Genomic DNA, 21,424 nt, shown 5'->3' with positions numbered 1-21,424 from the left:
TTCATCGTTTGTAGTTATAGGAAAAGTACTTTTAGTGTTTCCAAATTGCTGCGTTCTTGATTTTTGTGAGATGCGTTAGCGATATCTCCGAAACCTGTGGACTAAAAAAAATTTTTTTTCGTATGAAAAACTACAAACGGTTTAAAACGTATTTTAAAAAGAAAAAACCCAAATTTGCTTAAATTGCTTGGTTTCCGCATAATGTATTATATTTTCGGAGTAACTATAAAACTACAAAAAAATGAATTTCACTACAATCAATTTCATCGGTTGTAGTTATAGGAAAAGTACTTTTAGTGCTTCCAAATTTCTGCGTTCTTGGTTTTTTTGAGACGCGTTACCGATATCTCCGAAACCTGTGGACCAAAAAAAAATTTTTTTTTCGTATGAAAAACTACAAACGATTTAAAACGTATTTCAAAAAGAAAAAACCCAAATTTGCTTAAATTGCTTTGTTTCCGCACAATGTATTATATTTTTGGAGTAACTATAAAACTACAAAAAAATGAATTTCACTACAATCAATTTCATCGTTTGTAGTTATAGGAAAAGTACTTTTAGTGCTTCCAAATTGCTGCGTTCTTGGTTTTTTTGAGATGCGTTAGCGATATCTCCGAAACCTGTGGACCAAAAAAAAAATTGTTTTTCGTATGAAAAACTACAAACGATTTAAAACGTATTTCAAAAAAAAAAACCCAAATTTACTTAAATAGCTTGGTTTCCGCACAATGCATTATATTTTCGGAGTAACTATAAAAACTACAAAAAAATGAATTTCACTACAATCAATTTCATCGTTTGTAGTTATAGGAATAGTACTTTTAGTGCTTCCAAATTGCTGCGTTCTTGGCTTTTTTGAGATGCGTTAGCGATATCTCCGAAACCTGTGGACCAAAAAAAAATTGTTTTTCGTATGAAAAACTACAAACGATTTAAAACGTATTTCAAAAAAAACCTAAATTTACTTAAATTGCTTGGTTTCCGCACAATGTATTATATTTTCGGAGTAACTATAAAAACTACAAAACAATTAATTTCACTACAATCAATTTCATCGTTTGTAGTTATAGGAAAAGTACTTTTAGTGCTTCCAAATTGCTGCGTTCTTGGTTTTTTTGAGATGCGTTAGCGATATCTCCGAAACCTGTGGACTAAAAAAAATTTTTTTTCGTGCGAAAAACTAGGACCAAAAAAAATTTTTGTTCGTATGAAAAACTACAAACGATTTAAAACATATTTCAAAAAGAAAAAACCCAAATTTGCTTAAATTGCTTGGTTTCCACACAATGTATTATATTTTCGGAGTAACTATAAAAACTACAAAAAAATGAATTTCACTACAATCAATTTCATCGTTTGTAGTTATAGGAAAAGTACTTTTAGTGTTTCCAAATTGCTGCGTTCTTGATTTTTGTTAGATGCGTTAGCGATATCTCCGAAACCTGTGGAATAAAAAAAAATTTTTTTTCGTATGAAAAACTACAAACGGTTTAAAACGTATTTTAAAAAGAAAAAACCCAAATTTGCTTAAATTGCTTGGTTTCCGCATAATGTATTATATTTTCGGAGTAACTATAAAACTACAAAAAAATTAATTTCACTACAATCAATTTCATCGGTTGTAGTTATAGGAAAAGTACTTTTAGTGCTTCCAAATTGCTGCGTTCTTGGTTTTTTTGAGACGCGTTACCGATATCTCCGAAACCTGTGGACCAAAAAAAATTTTTTTTTTCGTATGAAAAACTACAAACGATTTAAAACGTATTTCAAAAAGAAAAAACCCAAATTTGCTTAAATTGCTTGGTTTCCGCACAATGTATTATATTTTTGGAGTAACTATAAAACTACAAAAAATGAATTTCACTACAATCAATTTCATTGTTTGTAGTTATAGGAAAAGTACTTTTAGTGCTTCCAAATTGCTGCGTTCTTGGTTTTTTTGAGATGCGTTAGCGATATCTCCGAAACCTGTGGACCAAAAAAAAATTGTTTTTCGTATGAAAAACTACAAACGATTTAAACGTATTTCAAAAAAAACCCAAATTTACTTAAATTGCTTGGTTTCCGCACAAAGTATTATATTTTCCGAGTAACTATAAAAACTACAAAACAATTAATTTCACTACAATCAATTTCATCGTTTGTAGTTATAGGAAAAGTACTTTTAGTGCTTCCAAATTGCTGCGTTCTTGGTTTTTTTGAGATGCGTTAGCGATATCTCCGAAACCTGTGGACTAAAAAAAATTTTTTTTCGTGCGAAAAACTAGGACCAAAAAAAATTTTTTTCGTATGAATAAATTGCTTGGTTTCCACACAATGTATTATATTTTCGGAGTAATCGGAGTAACTATAAAAACTACAAAAAAATGAATTTCACTACAATTAATTTCATCGTTTGTAGTTATAGGAAAAGTACTTTTAGTGCTTCTAAATTGCTGCGTTCTTGATTTTTGTGAGATGCGTTAGCGATATCTCCGAAACCTGTGGACTAAAAAATTTTTTTTTCGTATGAAAAACTACAAACGGTTTAAAACGTATTTTAAAAAGAAAAAACCCAAATTTGCTTAAATTGCTTGGTTTCCGCATAATGTATTATATTTTCGGAGTAACTATAAAACTACAAAAAAATGAATTTCACTACAATCAATTTCACCGGTTGTAGTTATAGGAAAAGTACTTTAAGTGCTTCCAAATTGCTGCGTTCTTGGTGTTTTTGATATGCGTTAGCGATATCTTCGAAACCTGTGGACCAAAAAAAAAATTTTTTTTCGTATGAAAAACTATAAACGATTTAAAACGTATTTCAAAAATAAAAAACCCAAAATTGCTTTAAATTGCTTGGTTTCCGCACAATGTATTATATTTTCGGAGTAACGGTAAAAACTACAAAAAAATGAATTTCACTACAATCAATTTCATCCTTTGTAGTTATAGGAAAAGTACTTTTAGTGCTTCCAAATTGCTGCGTTCTTGGTTTTTTTGAGATGCGTTAGCGATATCTACGAAACCTGTGGACTAAAAAAAATTTTTTTTCGTATGAAAAACTACAAACGGTTTAAAACGTATTTCAAAAAGAAAAAACCCAAATTTGCTTAAATTGCTTTGTTTCCGCACAATGTATTATATTTTCGGAGTAACTATAAAACTACAAAAAAATTAATTTCACTATAATCAATTTCATCGTTTGTAGTTATAGGAAATTCAAATGCTGCGTTCTTGGGTTTTTTGAGACGCGTTAGCGATATCTCCGAAACCTGTGGACCAAAAAAATTTTTTTTTTTCGTATGAAAAACTACAAACGATTTAAAACGTATTTCAAAAAGAAAAAACCCAAATTTGCTTAAATTGCTTGGTTTCCGCACAATGTATTATATTTTTGGAGTAACTATAAAACTATAAAAAATAAATTTCACTACAATCAATATCATCGTTTGTAGTTATAGGAAAAGTACCTTTAGTGCTTCCAAATTGCTGCGTTCGTGGTTTTTTTGAGATGCGTTAGCGATATCTTCGAAACCTGTGGACCAAAAAAAAAATTTTTTTTCGTATGAAAAACTACAAACGATTTAAAACGTATTTCAAAAAGAAAAAACCCAAAATTGCTTAAATTGCTTGCTTTCCGCACAACGTATTATATTTTCGGAGTATCTATAAAAACTATAAAAAAATTAATTTCACTACAATCAATTTTATCGTTTGTAGTTATAGCAAAAGTACTTTTAGTGCTTCCAAATTGCTGCGTTCTTGGTTTTTTTGAGATGCGTTAGCGATATCTTCGAAACCTGTGGACCAAAAAAAAATGTTTTTTCGTATGAAAAACTACAAATGATTTAAAACGTATTTCAAAAAGAAAAAACCCAAAATTGCTTAAATTGCTTGGTTTCCGCACAATGTATTATATTTTCGGAGTAACGATAAAAACTACAAAAAAATGAATTTCACTACAATCAATTTCATCGTTTGTAGTTATAGGAAAAGTACTTTTAGTGCTTCCAAATTGCTGCGTTCTTGGGTTTTTTGAGATGCGATAGCGATATCTCCGAAACCTGTGGACCAAAAAAAAAATGTTTTTCGTATGCAACTACAAACGATTTAAAACGTATTTCAAAAAGAAAAAACCCAAAATTGCTTAAATTTCTTGGTTTCCGAACAATGTATTATATTTTCATATTTCACTACATTCAATTTCATCGTTTGTAGTTATAGGAAAAGTACTTTTAGCGCTTCCAAATTGCTGCGTTCTTGGTTTTTTTGAGATGGGTTAGCGATATCTCCGAAACCTGTGGACTAAAAAAATTTTTTTTTCGAATGAAAAACTACAAACGGTTTAAAACGTATTTCAAAAAGAAAAAATCGAAATTTGCTTAAATTGCTTGGTTTCCGCACAATGTATTATATTTTTGGAGTAACTATAAAACTACAAAAAAAATGAATTTTACTACAATCAATTTCATCGTTTGTAGTTATAGGAAAAGTACTTTTAGTGCTTCCAAATTGCTGCGTTCTTGGTTTTTTTGAGATGCGTTAGCGATATCTCCGAAACCTGTAGACCAAAAAAAATTTTTTTTTCGTATGAAAAACTACAAACGGTTTAAAACGTATTTCAAAAAGAAAAAACCCAAATTTGCTTAAATTGCTTGGTTTCCGCACAATGTATTATATTTTCGGAGTAACTATAAAACTACAAAAAAATGAATTTCACTACAATCAATTTCATCGTTTGAAAAACTACAAACGATTTAAAACGTATTTCAAAAAGAAAAAACCCAAATTTGCTTAAATTGCTTTGTTTCCACACAATGTATTATATTTTCGGAGTAACTATAAAAATTACAAAAAAATTAATTTCACTACAATCAATTTCATCGTTTGTAGTTATAGGAAAAGTACTTTTAGTGCTTCCAAATTGCTGCGTTCTTGGTTTTTTTGAGATGCGTTAGCGATATCTCCGAAACCTGTAGACCAAAAAAAATTTTTTTTTCGTATGAAAAACTACAAACGGTTTAAAACGTATTTCAAAAAGAAAAAACCCAAATTTGCTTAAATTGCTTGGTTTCCGCACAATGTATTATATTTTCGGAGTAACTATAAAACTACAAAAAAATGAATTTCACTACAATCAATTTCATCGTTTGTAGTTATAGGAAAAGTACTTTTAGTACTTCCAAATTGCTGCGTTCTTGGTTTTTTTGAGATGCGTTAGCGATATCTCCGAAACCAGTGGACGAAAAAAAAATTTTTTTTCCGTATGAAAAACTACAAACGATTTAAAACGTATTTCAAAAAGAAAAAACCCAAATTTGCTTAAATTGCTTGGTTTCCGCACAATGTATTATATTTTTGGAGTAACTATAAAACTACAAAAAAATGAATTTCAGTACAATCAATTTCATCGTTTGTAGTTATAGGAAAAGTACGTTCTTGGTTTTTTTGAGATGCGTTAGCGATATCTCCGAAACCTGTGGACCAAAAAAAAAAATTGTTTTTCGTATGAAAAACTACAAACGATTTAAAACGTATTAAAAAAACCCCTAATTTACTTAAATTGCTTGGTTTCCGCACAATGTATTATATTTTCGGAGTATCTATAAAAACTATAAAAAAATGAATTTCACTACAATCAATTTCATCGTTTGTAGTTATAGGAAAAGTACTTTAAGTGCTTCCAAATTGCTGCGTTCTTGGTTTTTTTGAGATGCGTTAGCGATATCTTCGAAACCTGTGGACCAAAAAAAAAAATTTTTTTTCGTATGAAAAACTACACGTTATTTAAAACGTATTTCAAAAAGAAAAAACCCAAATTTGCTTAAATTGGTTGGTTTCCGCACAATGTATTATATTTTCGGAGTAACTATAAAAAGTAGTAGTGCTTCCAAATTGCTGCGTTCTTGGCTTTTTAAGATGCGTTAGCGGTATCTCAAAAACCTGGGGACCAAAAAAAAATTTGTTTTCTCTATGAAAAACTACAAACGATTTAAAACGTATTTCAAAAAGAAAAAACCGAAATTTGCTTAAATTGCTTGGTTTCCGCACAATGTATTATATTTTCGGAGTATCTATAAAAAGTAGTAGTGCTTCCAAATTGCTGCGTTCTTGGTTTTTTGAGATGCGTTAGCGTTATCTCCAAAACCTGTGGACCAAAAAAAATTTTTTTTTCTCTATGAAAAACTACAACCGATTTAAAACGTATTTCAAAAAGAAAAAACCGAAATTTGCTTAAATTGCTTGGTTTCCGCACAATGTATTATATTTTCGGAGTAACTATAAAAAGTACAATAAAATGAATTTCACTACAATCAATTTCATCGTTTGTAGTTATAGGAAAAGTACATTTAGTGCTTCCAAATTGCTGCGTTCTTGTTTTTTTGAGATGCGTTAGCGATATCTCCGAAACCTGTGGACTAAAAAAAAATTTTTCATGCGAAAAACTAGGACCAAAAAAAATTTTTTTTTCGTATGAAAAACTATAAACGATTTAAAACATATTTCAAAAAGAAAAAACCCAAATTTGCTTAAATTGCTTGGTTTCCACACAATGTATTATATTTTCGGAGTAACTATAAAAACTACAAAAAAATGAATTTCACTACAATCAATTTCATCGTTTGTAGTTATAGGAAAAGTACTTTTAGTGCTTCCAAATTGCTGCGTTCTTGGTTTTTTTGAGATGCGTTAGCGATATCTCCGAAACTTGTGGATTAAAAAAAATTTTTTTTTCGTATGAAAAACTACAAACGGTTTAAAACGTATTTCAAAAAGAAAAAACCCAAATTTGCTTAAATTGCTTGTTTTCCGCACAATGTATTATATTTTCGGAGTAACTATAAAACTACAAAAAAATGAATTTCACTACAATCAATTTCATCGTTTGTAGTTATAGGAAAAGTACTTTTAGTGCTTCCAAATTGCTGCGTTCTTGGTTTTTTTGAGACGCGTTAGCGATATCTCCGAAACCTGTGGACCAAAAAAAAATTTTTTTTTTTCGTAAGAAAAACTACAAACGATTTAAAACGTATTTCAAAAAGAAAAAACCCAAATTTGCTTAAATTGCTTGGTTTCCGCACAATGTATTATATTTTTGGAGTAACTATAAAACTACAAAAAAATGAATTTCACTACAATCAATTTCATCGTTTGTAGTTATAGGAAAAGTACTTTTAGTGCTTCCAAATTGCTGCGTTCTTGGTTTTTTGAGATGCGTTAGCGATATCTCCGAAACCTGTGGACCAAAAAAAAATTGTTTTTCGTATGAAAAACTACAAACGATTTAAAACGTATTTCAAAAAAAACCCAAATTTAGTTAAATTGCTTGGTTTCCGCACAATGTATTATATTTTCGGAGTAACTATAAAAACTATAAAAAAATTAATTTCACTACAATCAATTTCATCGTTTGTAGTTATAGGAAAAGTACTTTTAGTGCTTCCAAATTGCTGCGTTCTAGGTTTTTTTGAGATGCGTTAGCGATATCTTCGAAACCTGTGGACCAAAAAAAAAATGTTTTTTCGTATGAAAAACTACAAATGATTTAAAACGTATTTCAAAAAGAAAAAACCCAAAATTGCTTAAATTTCTTGGTTTCCGAACAATGTATTATATTTTCATATTTCACTACATTCAATTTCATCGTTTGTAGTTATAGGAAAAGTACTTTTAGCGCTTCCAAATTGCTGCGTTCTTGGTTTTTTTGAGATGGGTTAGCGATATCTCCGAAACCTGTGGACTAAAAAAATTTTTTTTTCGAATGAAAAACTACAAACGGTTTAAAACGTATTTCAAAAAGAAAAAATCGAAATTTGCTTAAATTGCTTGGTTTCCGCACAATGTATTATATTTTTGGAGTAACTATAAAACTACAAAAAAATGAATTTTACTACAATCAATTTCATCGTTTGTAGTTATAGGAAAAGTACTTTTAGTGCTTCCAAATTGCTGGGTTCTTGGTTTTTTTGAGACGCGTTAGTGATATCTCCGAAATCTGTGGACCAAAAAAAAAATTTTTTTTTCGTATGAAAAACTACAAACGATTTAAAACGTATTTCAAAAAGAAAAAACCGAAATTTGCTTAAATTGCTTGGTTTCCGCACAATGTATTATATTTTTGGAGTAACTATAAAACTACAAAAAAATGAATTTCACTACAATCAATTTCATCGTTTGCAGTTATAGGAAAAGTACTTTTAGTGCTTCCAAATTGCTGCGTTCTTGGTTTTTTTGAGATGCGTTAGCGATATCTCCGAAACCTGTGGACCAAAAAAAAAATTGTTTTTCGTATGAAAAACTACAAACGATTTAAAACGTATTTAAAAAAAACCCAAATTTACTTAAATTGCTTGGTTTCCGCAAAATGTATTATATTTTCGGAGTAACGATAAAAACTACAAAAAAATGAATTTCACTACAATCAATTTCATCGTTTTTAGTTATAGGAAAAGTACTTTAAGTGCTTCCAAATTGCTGCGTTCTTGGTTTTTTTGAGATGCGTTAGCGATATCTCCGAAACCTGTGGACTAAAAAAATTTTTTTTTCGTATGAAAAACTAGGATCAAAAAAAAATTTTTTTTTCGTATGAAAAACTACAAACGATTTAAAACATATTTCAAGAAGAAAAAACCCAAATTTGCTTAAATTGCTTGGTTTCCACACAATGTATTATATTTTCGGAGTAACTATAAAAACTACAAAAAAATGAATTTCACTACAATCAATTTCATCGTTTGTAGTTATAGGAAAAGTACTTTTAGTGCTTCCAAATTGCTGCGTTCTTGGTTTTTTTGAGATGCGTTAGCGATATCTCCGAAACTTGTGGACTAAAAAATTTTTTTTTCGTATGAAAAACTACAAACGGTTTAAAACGTATTTCAAAAAGAAAAAACCCAAACTTGCTTAAATTGCTTGGTTTCCGCACAATGTATTATATTTTCGGAGTAACTATAAAACTACAAAAAAATGAATTTCACTACAATCAATTTCATCCTTTGTAGTTATAGGAAAAGCACTTTTAGTGCTTCCAAATTGCTGCGTTCTTGGTTTTTTTGAGACGCGTTAGCGATATCTCCGAAACCTGTGGACCAAAAAAAAATTTTTTTTTCGTATGAAAAACTACAAACGATTTAAAACGTATTTCAAAAAGAAAAAACCCAAATTTGCTTAAATTGCTTGGTTTCCGCACAATGTATTATATTTTTGGAGTAACTATAAAACTACAAAAAAATGAATTTCACTACAATCAATTTCATCGTTTGTAGTTATAGGAAAAGTACTTTTAGTGCTTCCAAATTGCTGCGTTCTTGGTTTTTTGAGATGCGTTAGCGATATCTCCGAAACCTGTGGACCAAAAAAAAATTGTTTTTCGTATGAAAAACTACAAACGATTTAAAACGTATTTCAAAAAAAACCCAAATTTAGTTAAATTGCTTGGTTTCCGGACAATGTATTATATTTTCGGAGTAACGATAAAAACTACAAAAAAATGAATTTCACTACAATCAATTTCATCGTTTGTAGTTATAGGAAAAGTACTTTTAGTGCTTCCAAATTGCTGCGTTCTTGGTTTTTTTGAGATGCGTTAGCGATATCTCCGAAACTTGTGGATTAAAAAAAATTTTTTTTCGTATGAAAAACTACAAACGGTTTAAAACGTATTTCAAAAAGAAAAAACCCAAATTTGCTTAAATTGCTTGTTTTCCGCACAATGTATTATATTTTCGGAGTAACTATAAAACTACAAAAAAATGAATTTCACTACAATCAATTTCATCGTTTGTAGTTATAGGAAAAGTACTTTTAGTGCTTCCAAATTGCTGCGTTCTTGGTTTTTTTGAGACGCGTTAGCGATATCTCCGAAACCTGTGGACCAAAAAAAAATTTTTTTTTCGTAAGAAAAACTACAAACGATTTAAAACATATTTCAAAAAGAAAAAACCCAAATTTGCTTAAATTGCTTGGTTTCCGCACAATGTATTATATTTTTGGAGTAACTATAAAACTACAAAAAAATGAATTTCACTACAATCAATTTCATCGTTTGTAGTTATAGGAAAAGTACTTTTAGTGCTTCCAAATTGCTGCGTTCTTGGTTTTTTTGAGATGCGATAGCGATATCTCCGAAACTTGTGGATTAAAAAAAATTTTTTTTCGTATGAAAAACTACAAACGGTTTAAAACGTATTTCAAAAAGAAAAAACCCAAATTTGCTTAAATTGCTTGTTTTCCGCACATTGTATTATATTTTCGGAGTAACTATAAAACTACAAAAAAATGAATTTCACTACAATCAATTTCATCGTTTGTAGTTATAGGAAAAGTACTTTTAGTGCTTCCAAATTGCTGCGTTCTTGGTTTTTTTGAGATGCGATAGCGATATCTCCGAAACTTGTGGATTAAAAAAAATTTTTTTTCGTATGAAAAACTACAAACGGTTTAAAACGTATTTTAAAAAGAAAAAACCCAAATTTGCTTAAATTGCTTGGTTTCCGCATAATGTATTATATTTTCGGAGTAACTATAAAACTACAAAAAAATGAATTTCACTACAATCAATTTCATCGGTTGTAGTTATAGGAAAAGTACTTTTAGTGCTTCCAAATTTCTGCGTTCTTGGTTTTTTTGAGACGCGTTACCGATATCTCCGAAACCTGTGGACCAAAAAAAAATTTTTTTTTCGTATGAAAAACTACAAACGATTTAAAACGTATTTCAAAAAGAAAAAACCCAAATTTGCTTAAATTGCTTGGTTTCCGCACAATGTATTATATTTTTGGAGTAACTATAAAACTACAAAAAAATGAATTTCACTACAATCAATTTCATCGTTTGTAGTTATAGGAAAAGTACTTTTAGTGCTTCCAAATTGCTGCGTTCTTGGTTTTTTGAGATGCGTTAGCGATATCTCCGAAACCTGTGGACCAAAAAAAAATTGTTTTTCGTATGAAAAACTACAAACGATTTAAAACGTATTTCAAAAAAAACCCAAATTTAGTTAAATTGCTTGGTTTCCGCACAATGTATTATATTTTCGGAGTAACTATAAAAACTATAAAAAAATTAATTTCACTACAATCAATTTCATCGTTTGTAGTTATAGGAAAAGTACTTTTAGTGCTTCCAAATTGCTGCGTTCTAGGTTTTTTTGAGATGCGTTAGCGATATCTTCGAAACCTGTGGACCAAAAAAAAATGTTTTTTCGTATGAAAAACTACAAATGATTTAAAACGTATTTCAAAAAGAAAAAACCCAAAATTGCTTAAATTTCTTGGTTTCCGAACAATGTATTATATTTTCATATTTCACTACAATCAATTTCATCGTTTGTAGTTATAGGAAAAGTACTTTTAGCGCTTCCAAATTGCTGCGTTCTTGGTTTTTATGAGATGGGTTAGCGATATCTCCGAAACCTGTGGACTAAAAAAATTTTTTTTTCGAATGAAAAACTACAAACGGTTTAAAACGTATTTCAAAAAGAAAAAATCGAAATTTGCTTAAATTGCTTGGTTTCCGCACAATGTATTATATTTTTGGAGTAACTATAAAACTACAAAAAAATGAATTTTACTACAATCAATTTCATCGTTTGTAGTTATAGGAAAAGTACTTTTAGTGGTTCCAAATTGCTGCGTTCTTGGTTTTTTTGAGACGCGTTAGTGATATCTCCGAAATCTGTGGACCAAAAAAAAAATTTTTTTTTCGTATGAAAAACTACAAACGATTTAAAACGTATTTCAAAAAGAAAGAACCGAAATTTGCTTAAATTGCTTGGTTTCCGCACAATGTATTATATTTTTGGAGTAACTATAAAACTACAAAAAAATGAATTTCACTACAATCAATTTCATCGTTTGCAGTTATAGGAAAAGTACTTTTAGTGCTTCCAAATTGCTGCGTTCTTGGTTTTTTTGAGATGCGTTAGCGATATCTCCGAAACCTGTGGACCAAAAAAAAAATTGTTTTTCGTATGAAAAACTACAAACGATTTAAAACGTATTTAAAAAAAACCCAAATTTACTTAAATTGCTTGGTTTCCGCAAAATGTATTATATTTTCGGAGTAACGATAAAAACTACAAAAAAATGAATTTCACTACAATCAATTTCATCGTTTTTAGTTATAGGAAAAGTACTTTAAGTGCTTCCAAATTGCTGCGTTCTTGGTTTTTTTGAGATGCGTTAGCGATATCTCCGAAACCTGTGGACTAAAAAAATTTTTTTTTCGTATGAAAAACTAGGATCAAAAAAAAATTGTTTTTCGTATGAAAAACTACAAACGATTTAAAACATATTTCAAGAAGAAAAAACCCAAATTTGCTTAAATTGCTTGGTTTCCACACAATGTATTATATTTTCGGAGTAACTATAAAAACTACAAAAAAATGAATTTCACTACAATCAATTTCATCGTTTGTAGTTATAGGAAAAGTACTTTTAGTGCTTCCAAATTGCTGCGTTCTTGGTTTTTTTGAGATGCGTTAGCGATATCTCCGAAACTTGTGGACTAAAAAATTTTTTTTTCGTATGAAAAACTACAAACGGTTTAAAACGTATTTCAAAAAGAAAAAACCCAAACTTGCTTAAATTGCTTGGTTTCCGCACAATGTATTATATTTTCGGAGTAACTATAAAACTACAAAAAAATGAATTTCACTACAATCAATTTCATCCTTTGTAGTTATAGGAAAAGTACTTTTAGTGCTTCCAAATTGCTGCGTTCTTGGTTTTTTTGAGACGCGTTAGCGATATCTCCGAAACCTGTGGACCAAAAAAAAATTTTTTTTTCGTATGAAAAACTACAAACGATTTAAAACGTATTTCAAAAAGAAAAAACCCAAATTTGCTTAAATTGCTTGGTTTCCGCACAATGTATTATATTTTTGGAGTAACTATAAAACTACAAAAAAATGAATTTCACTACAATCAATTTCATCGTTTGTAGTTATAGGAAAAGTACTTTTAGTGCTTCCAAATTGCTGCGTTCTTGGTTTTTTGAGATGCGTTAGCGATATCTCCGAAACCTGTGGACCAAAAAAAAATTGTTTTTCGTATGAAAAACTACAAACGATTTAAAACGTATTTAAAAAAAAAACCCAAATTTAGTTAAATTGCTTGGTTTCCGCACAATGTATTATATTTTCGGAGTAACTATAAAAACTATAAAAAAATTAATTTCACTACAATCAATTTCATCGTTTGTAGTTATAGGAAAAGTACTTTTAGTGCTTCCAAATTGCTGCGTTTTAGGTTTTTTTGAGATGCGTTAGCGATATCTTCGAAACCTGTGGACCAAAAAAAAATTTTTTTTCGTATGAAAAACTACAAATGATTTAAAACGTATTTCAAAAAGAAAAAACCCAAATTTACTTAAATTGCTTGGTTTCCGCAAAATGTATTATATTTTCGGAGTAACGATAAAAACTACAAAAAAATGAATTTCACTACAATCAATTTCATCGTTTGTAGTTATAGGAAAAGTACTTTAAGCGCTTCCAAATTGCTGCGTTCTTGGTTTTTTTGAGATGCGTTAGCGATATCTCCGAAACCTGTGGACTAAAAAAAATTTTTTTTCGTATGAAAAACTAGGACCAAAAAAAAAATTTTTTTTTCGTATGAAAAACTACAAACGATTTAAAACATATTTCAAAAAGAAAAACCCAAATTTGCTTAAATTGCTTGGTTTCCGCACAATGTATTAAATTTTCGGAGTAACTATAAAAACTACAAAAAAATGAATTTCACTACAATCAATTTCATCGTTTGTAGTTATAGGAAAAGTACTTTTAGTGCTTCCAAATTGCTGCGTTCTTGGTTTTTTTGAGATGCGTTAGCGATATCTCCGAAACCTGTGGACCAAAAAAAAATTTTTTTTCGTATGAAAAACTACAAACGATTTAAAACGTATTTCAAAAAAAAAAATCCAAATTTGCTTAAATTGCTTGGTTTCCGCACAATGTATTATATTTTCGGAGTAACTATAAAACTACAAAAAAATGAATTTCACTACAATCAATTTCATCGTTTGTAGTTATAGGAAAAGTACTTTTAGTGCTTCCAAATTGCTGCGTTCTTGGTTTTTTTGAGACGCGTTAGCGATATCTCCGAAACCTGTGGACCAAAAAAAAAATTTTTTTCCGTATGAAAAACTACAAACGATTTAAAACGTATTTCAAAAAGAAAAAACCCAAATTTGCTTAAATTGGTTGGTTTCCGCACAATGTATTATATTTTCGGAGTAACTATAAAAAGTAGTAGTGCTTCCAAATTGCTGCGTTCTTGGTTTTTTGAGATGCGTTAGCGGTATCTCCAAAACCTGTGGACCAAAAAAAAAATTTTTTTTCGTATGAAAAACTACAAACGATTTAAAACGTATTTCAAAAAGAAAAAACCCAAATTTGCTTAAATTGCTTGGTTTCCGCACAATATATTGTATTTTCGGAGTAACTATAAAAAGTACAATAAAATGAATTTCACTACAATCAATTTCATCGTTTGTAGTTAGAGAAAAAGTAATTTTAGTTCTTCCAAATTGCTGCGTTCTTGGTTTTTTTGAGATGCGTTTGCGATATCTCCGAAACCTGCGGACTAAAAAAATTTTTTTTTCGTGCGAAAAACTAGGACCAAAAAAAAAATTTTTTTTCGTATGAAAAACTACAAACGATTCAAAACATATTTCAAAAAGAAAAAACCCAAATTTGCTTAAATTGCTTGGTTTCCGCACAATGTATTATATTTTTGGAGTAACTATAAAACTACAAAAAAATGAATTTCACTACAATCAATTTCATCGTTTTTTGTTATAGGAAAAGTACTTTTAGTGCTTCCAAATTGCTGCGTTCTTGGTTTTTTGAGATGCGTTAGCGATATCTCCTAAACCTGTGGACCAAAAAAAAAAATTGTTTTTCGTATGAAAAACTACAAACGATTTAAACGTATTTAAAAAAAAAAACCCAAATTTACTTAAATTGCTTGGTTTCCACACAATGTATTATATTTTCGGAGTAACTATAAAAACTACAAAAAAATGAATTTCACTACAATCAATTTCATCGCTTGTAGTTATAGGAAAAGTACTTTTAGTGCTTCCAAATTGCTGCGTTCTTGGTTTTTTTGAGATGCGTTAGCGATATCTCCGAAACCTGTGGACTAAAAAAATTTTTTTTTCGTATGACGTAAAACGTATTTCAAAAAGAAAAAACCCAAATTTGCTTAAATTGCTTGGTTTCCGCACAATGTATTATATTTTCGGAGTAACTATAAAACTACAAAAAAATGAATTTCACTACAAACAATTTCATCGTTTGTAGTTATAGGAAAAGTACTTTTAGTGCTTCCAAATTGCTGCGTTCTTGGTTTTTTTGAGATGCGTTAGCGATATCAACGAAACCTGTGGCCAAAAAAAAAATTGTTTTTCGTATGAAAAACTACAAACGATTTAAAACGTATTTGAAAAAAAAAACCCAAATTTACTTAAATTGCTTGGTTTCCGCACAATGCATTATATTTTCGGAGTAACTATAAAAACTACAAAAAAATGAATTTCACTACAATCAATTTCATCGTTTGTAGTTATAGGAATAGTACTTTTAGTGCTTCCAAATTGCTGCGTTCTTGGCTTTTTTGAGATGCGTTAGCGATATCTCCGAAACCTGTGGACCAAAAAAAAAATTGTTTTTCGTATGAAAAACTACAAATGATTTAAAACGTATTTCAAAAAAAAACCCAAATTTATTTAAATTGCTTGGTTTCCGCACAATGTATTATATTTTCGGAGTAACTTTAAAAACTACAAAACAATTAATTTCACTACAATCAATTTCATCGTTTGTAGTTATAGGAAAAGTACTTTTAGTGCTTCCAAATTGCTGCGTTCTTAGTTTTTTGAGATGCGTTAGCGATATCTCCGAAACCTGTGGACTAAAAAAAATTTTTTTTCGTGCGAAAAACTAGGACCAAAAAAAATTTTTTTCGTATGAAAAACTACAAACGATTTAAAACATATTTCAAAAGAAAAAACCCAAATTTGCTTAAATTGCTTGGTTTCCACAAAATGTATTATATTTTCGGAGTAACTATAAAAACTACAAAAAAATGAATTTCACTACAATCAATTTCATCGTTTGTAGTTATAGGAAAAGTACTTTTAGTGTTTCCAAATTGCTGCGTTCTTGATTTTTGTGAGATGCGTTAGCGATATCTCCGAAACCTGTGGACTAAAAAAAATTTTTTTTCGTATGAAAAACTACAAACGGTTTAAAACGTATTTTAAAAAGAAAAAACCCAAATTTGCTTAAATTGCTTGGTTTCCGCATAATGTATTATATTTTCGGAGTAACTATAAAACTACAAAAAAATGAATTTCACTACAATCAATTTCATCGGTTGTAGTTATAGGAAAAGTACTTTTAGTGCTTCCAAATTTCTGCGTTCTTGGTTTTTTTGAGACGCGTTACCGATATCTCCGAAACCTGTGGACCAAAAAAAAATTTTTTTTTCGTATGAAAAACTACAAACGATTTAAAACGTATTTCAAAAAGAAAAAACCCAAATTTGCTTAAATTGCTTTGTTTCCGCACAATGTATTATATTTTTGGAGTAACTATAAAACTACAAAAAAATGAATTTCACTACAATCAATTTCATCGTTTGTAGTTATAGGAAAAGTACTTTTAGTGCTTCCAAATTGCTGCGTTCTTGGTTTTTTTGAGATGCGTTAGCGATATCTCTGAAACCTGTGGACCAAAAAAAAAATTGTTTTTCGTATGAAAAACTACAAACGATTTAAAACGTATTTCAAAAAAAAAACCCAAATTTACTTAAATAGCTTGGTTTCCGCACAATGCATTATATTTTCGGAGTAACTATAAAAACTACAAAAAAATGAATTTCACTACAATCAATTTCATCGTTTGTAGTTATAGGAATAGTACTTTTAGTGCTTCCAAATTGCTGCGTTCTTGGCTTTTTTGAGATGCGTTAGCGATATCTCCGAAACCTGTGGACCAAAAAAAAATTGTTTTTCGTATGAAAAACTACAAACGATTTAAAACGTATTTCAAAAAAAACCTAAATTTACTTAAATTGCTTGGTTTCCGCACAATGTATTATATTTTCGGAGTAACTATAAAAACTACAAAACAATTAATTTCACTACAATCAATTTCATCGTTTGTAGTTATAGGAAAAGTACTTTTAGTGCTTCCAAATTGCTGCGTTCTTGGTTTTTTTGAGATGCGTTAGCGATATCTCCGAAACCTGTGGACTAAAAAAAATTTTTTTTCGTGCGAAAAACTAGGACCAAAAAAAATTTTTGTTCGTATGAAAAACTACAAACGATTTAAAACATATTTCAAAAAGAAAAAACCCAAATTTGCTTAAATTGCTTGGTTTCCACACAATGTATTATATTTTCGGAGTAACTATAAAAACTACAAAAAAATGAATTTCACTACAATCAATTTCATCGTTTGTAGTTATAGGAAAAGTACTTTTAGTGTTTCCAAATTGCTGCGTTCTTGATTTTTGTTAGATGCGTTAGCGATATCTCCGAAACCTGTGGAATAAAAAAAAATTTTTTTTCGTATGAAAAACTACAAACGGTTTAAAAATTATTTTAAAAAGAAAAAACCCAAATTTGCTTAAATTGCTTGGTTTCCGCATAATGTATTATATTTTCGGAGTAACTATAAAACTACAAAAAAATTTATTTCACTACAATCAATTTCATCGGTTGTAGTTATAGGAAAAGTACTTTTAGTGCTTCCAAATTGCTGCGTTCTTGGTTTTTTTGAGACGCGTTACCGATATCTCCGAAACCTGTGGACCAAAAAAAATTTTTTTTTTCGTATGAAAAACTACAAACGATTTAAAACGTATTTCAAAAAGAAAAAACCCAAATTTGCTTAAATTGCTTGGTTTCCGCACAATGTATTATATTTTTGGAGTAACTATAAAACTACAAAAAATGAATTTCACTACAATCAATTTCATTGTTTGTAGTTATAGGAAAAGTACTTTTAGTGCTTCCAAATTGCTGCGTTCTTGGTTTTTTTGAGATGCGTTAGCGATATCTCCGAAACCTGTGGACCAAAAAAAAATTGTTTTTCGTATGAAAAACTACAAACGATTTAAACGTATTTCAAAAAAAACCCAAATTTACTTAAATTGCTTGGTTTCCGCACAAAGTATTATATTTTCCGAGTAACTATAAAAACTACAAAACAATTAATTTCACTACAATCAATTTCATCGTTTGTAGTTATAGGAAAAGTACTTTTAGTGCTTCCAAATTGCTGCGTTCTTGGTTTTTTTGAGATGCGTTAGCGATATCTCCGAAACCTGTGGACTAAAAAAAATTTTTTTTCGTGCGAAAAACTAGGACCAAAAAAAATTTTTTTCGTATGAATAAATTGCTTGGTTTCCACACAATGTATTATATTTTCGGAGTAATCGGAGTAACTATAAAAACTACAAAAAAATGAATTTCACTACAATTAATTTCATCGTTTGTAGTTATAGGAAAAGTACTTTTAGTGCTTCTAAATTGCTGCGTTCTTGATTTTTGTGAGATGCGTTAGCGATATCTCCGAAACCTGTGGACTAAAAAATTTTTTTTTTCGTATGAAAAACTACAAACGGTTTAAAACGTATTTTAAAAAGAAAAAACCCAAATTTGCTTAAATTGCTTGGTTTCCGCATAATGTATTATATTTTCGGAGTAACTATAAAACTACAAAAAAATGAATTTCACTACAATCAATTTCACCGGTTGTAGTTATAGGAAAAGTACTTTAAGTGCTTCCAAATTGCTGCGTTCTTGGTGTTTTTGAGATGCGTTAGCGATATCTTCGAAACCTGTGGACCAAAAAAAAATTTTTTTTCGTATGAAAAACTATAAACGATTTAAAACGTATTTCAAAAATAAAAAACCCAAAATTGCTTTAAATTGCTTGGTTTCCGCACAATGTATTATATTTTCGGAGTAACGGTAAAAACTACAAAAAAATGAATTTCACTACAATCAATTTCATCCTTTGTAGTTATAGGAAAAGTACTTTTAGTGCTTCCAAATTGCTGCGTTCTTGGTTTTTTTGAGATGCGTTAGCGATATCTACGAAACCTGTGGACTAAAAAAAATTTTTTTTCGTATGAAAAACTACAAACGGTTTAAAACGTATTTCAAAAAGAAAAAACCCAAATTTGCTTAAATTGCTTTGTTTCCGCACAATGTATTATATTTTCGGAGTAACTATAAAACTACAAAAAAATTAATTTCACTATAATCAATTTCATCGTTTGTAGTTATAGGAAATTCAAATGCTGCGTTCTTGGGTTTTTTGAGACGCGTTAGCGATATCTCCGAAACCTGTGGACCAAAAAAATTTTTTTTTCGTATGAAAAACTACAAACGATTTAAAACGTATTTCAAAAAGAAAAAACCCAAATTTGCTTAAATTGCTTGGTTTCCGCACAATGTATTATATTTTTGGAGTAACTATAAAACTATAAAAAATAAATTTCACTACAATCAATATCATCGTTTGTAGTTATAGGAAAAGTACCTTTAGTGCTTCCAAATTGCTGCGTTCGTGGTTTTTTTGAGATGCGTTAGCGATATCTTCGAAACCTGTGGACCAAAAAAAAAATTTTTTTTCGTATGAAAAACTACAAACGATTTAAAACGTATTTCAAAAAGAAAAAACCCAAAATTGCTTAAATTGCTTGGTTTCCGCACAACGTATTATATTTTCGGAGTATCTATAAAAACTATAAAAAAATTAATTTCACTACAATCAATTTTATCGTTTGTAGTTATAGCAAAAGTACTTTTAGTGCTTCCAAATTGCTGCGTTCTTGGTTTTTTTGAGATGCGTTAGCGATATCTTCGAAACCTGTGGACCAAAAAAAAATGTTTTTTCGTATGAAAAACTACAAATGATTTAAAACGTATTTCAAAAAGAAAAAACCCAAAATTGCTTAAATTGCTTGGTTTCCGCACAATGTATTATATTTTCGGAGTAACGATAAAAACTACAAAAAAATGAATTTCACTACAATCAATTTCATCGTTTGTAGTTATAGGAAAAGTACTTTTAGTGCTTCCAAATTGCTGCGTTCTTGGGTTTTTTGAGATGCGATAGCGATATCTCCGAAACCTGTGGACCAAAAAAAAAAATGTTTTTCCTATGCAACTACAAACGATTTAAAACGTATTTAAAAAAGAAAAACCCCAAATTTGCTTAAATTGCTTGGTTTCCGCACAATGTATTATATTTGCAGAGTAAATATTAAAAGTACAATAAAATGAATTTCACTACAATCAATTTCGTCGTATGTAGTTATAGGAAAAGTACTTTTAGTGCTTCCAAATTGCTGCGTTCTTGATTTTTGTGAGATGCGTTAGCGATATCTCCGAAACCTGTGGAGTAAAAAAAATTTTTTTTCGTATGAAAAACTACAAACGGTTTAAAATGTATTTTAAAAAGAAAAAACCCAAATTTGCTTAAATTGCTTGGTTTCCGCAAAATGTATTATATTTTCGGAGTAACCATAAAAAGTAGTAGTGCTTCCAAATTGCTGCGTTCTTGGTTTTTTTTGAGATGCGTTAGCGATATCTCCGAAACCTGTGGACTAAAAAAAATTTTTTTTCGTGCGAAAAACTAGGACCAAAAAAAATTGTTTTCGTATGAAAAACTACAAACGATTTAAAACATATTTCAAAAAGAAAAAACCCAAATTTGCTTAAATTGCTTGGTTTCCACACAATGTATTATATTTTCGGAGTAACTATAAAAACTACAAAAAAATGAATTTCACTACAATCAATTTCATCGTTTGTAGTTATAGGAATAGTACTTTTAGTGCTTCCAAATTGCTGCGTTCTTGGCTTTTTTGAGATGCGTTAGCGATATCTTCGAAACCTGTGGACCAAAAACAAAATTTTTTTCGTATGAAAAACTACAAACGATTTAAAACGTATTTCAAAAAGAAAAAACCCAAATTTGCTTAAATTGGTTGGTTTCCGCACAATGTTATATATTTTCCGAGTAACTATAAAAACTACAAAAAAATGAATTTCACTACAATGAATTTCATCATTTGTAGTTATAGGAAAAGTACTTTTAGTGCTTCCAAATTGCTGCGTTCTTGGTTTTTTTGAGATGCGTTAGCGATATCTTCGAAACCTGTGGACCAAAAACAAAATTTTTTTCGTATGAAAAACTACAAACGATTTAAAACGTATTTCAAAAAGAAAAAACCCAAATTTGCTTAAATTGGTTGGTTTCCGCACAATGTTATATATTTTCCGAGTAACTATAAAAACTACAAAAAAATGAATTTCACTACAATGAATTTCATCATTTGTAGTTATAGGAAAAGTACTTTTAGTGCTTCCAAATTGCTGCGTTCTTGGTTTTTTTGAGATGCGTTAGCGATAT

General features: G+C 29.5%; 1 protein-coding gene across 7 annotated transcripts in view; it reads right to left on the bottom strand.

Annotated features, from left to right (window-relative positions):
* Mipp1 (Multiple inositol polyphosphate phosphatase 1) overlaps positions 1 to 21,424 on the bottom strand; it is a 1,171,163-nt gene that overhangs the window by 797,481 nt on the left and 352,258 nt on the right. For 3 of the 7 annotated variants that reach the window (XM_067757520.1, XM_067757518.1, XM_067757521.1), the window contains 2 exons: positions 19,547 to 19,611; positions 3,453 to 3,517 (listed from right to left, as the gene is read on the bottom strand). The exons of 2 other annotated variants lie outside the window; for them this stretch is intronic. The gene's annotated coding sequence lies outside the window, so the exon portion shown is untranslated. Of the gene's footprint in view, positions 1 to 3,452; positions 3,518 to 17,473; positions 17,539 to 19,546; positions 19,612 to 21,424 lie in introns of all 7 variants that reach the window. 2 more of the 7 variants (XM_067757523.1, XM_067757517.1) reach the window with 2 other exon arrangements.

The sequence above is a fragment of the Eurosta solidaginis genome, chromosome 5 (assembly GCF_040869045.1).
Source record: "Eurosta solidaginis isolate ZX-2024a chromosome 5, ASM4086904v1, whole genome shotgun sequence".
In the NCBI taxonomy this organism is placed as follows: domain Eukaryota; kingdom Metazoa; phylum Arthropoda; class Insecta; order Diptera; family Tephritidae; genus Eurosta; species Eurosta solidaginis.
The sequence above is the reverse complement of the archived record's forward strand: the minus strand, read 5'-3'. Positions and strand labels throughout refer to the sequence as shown.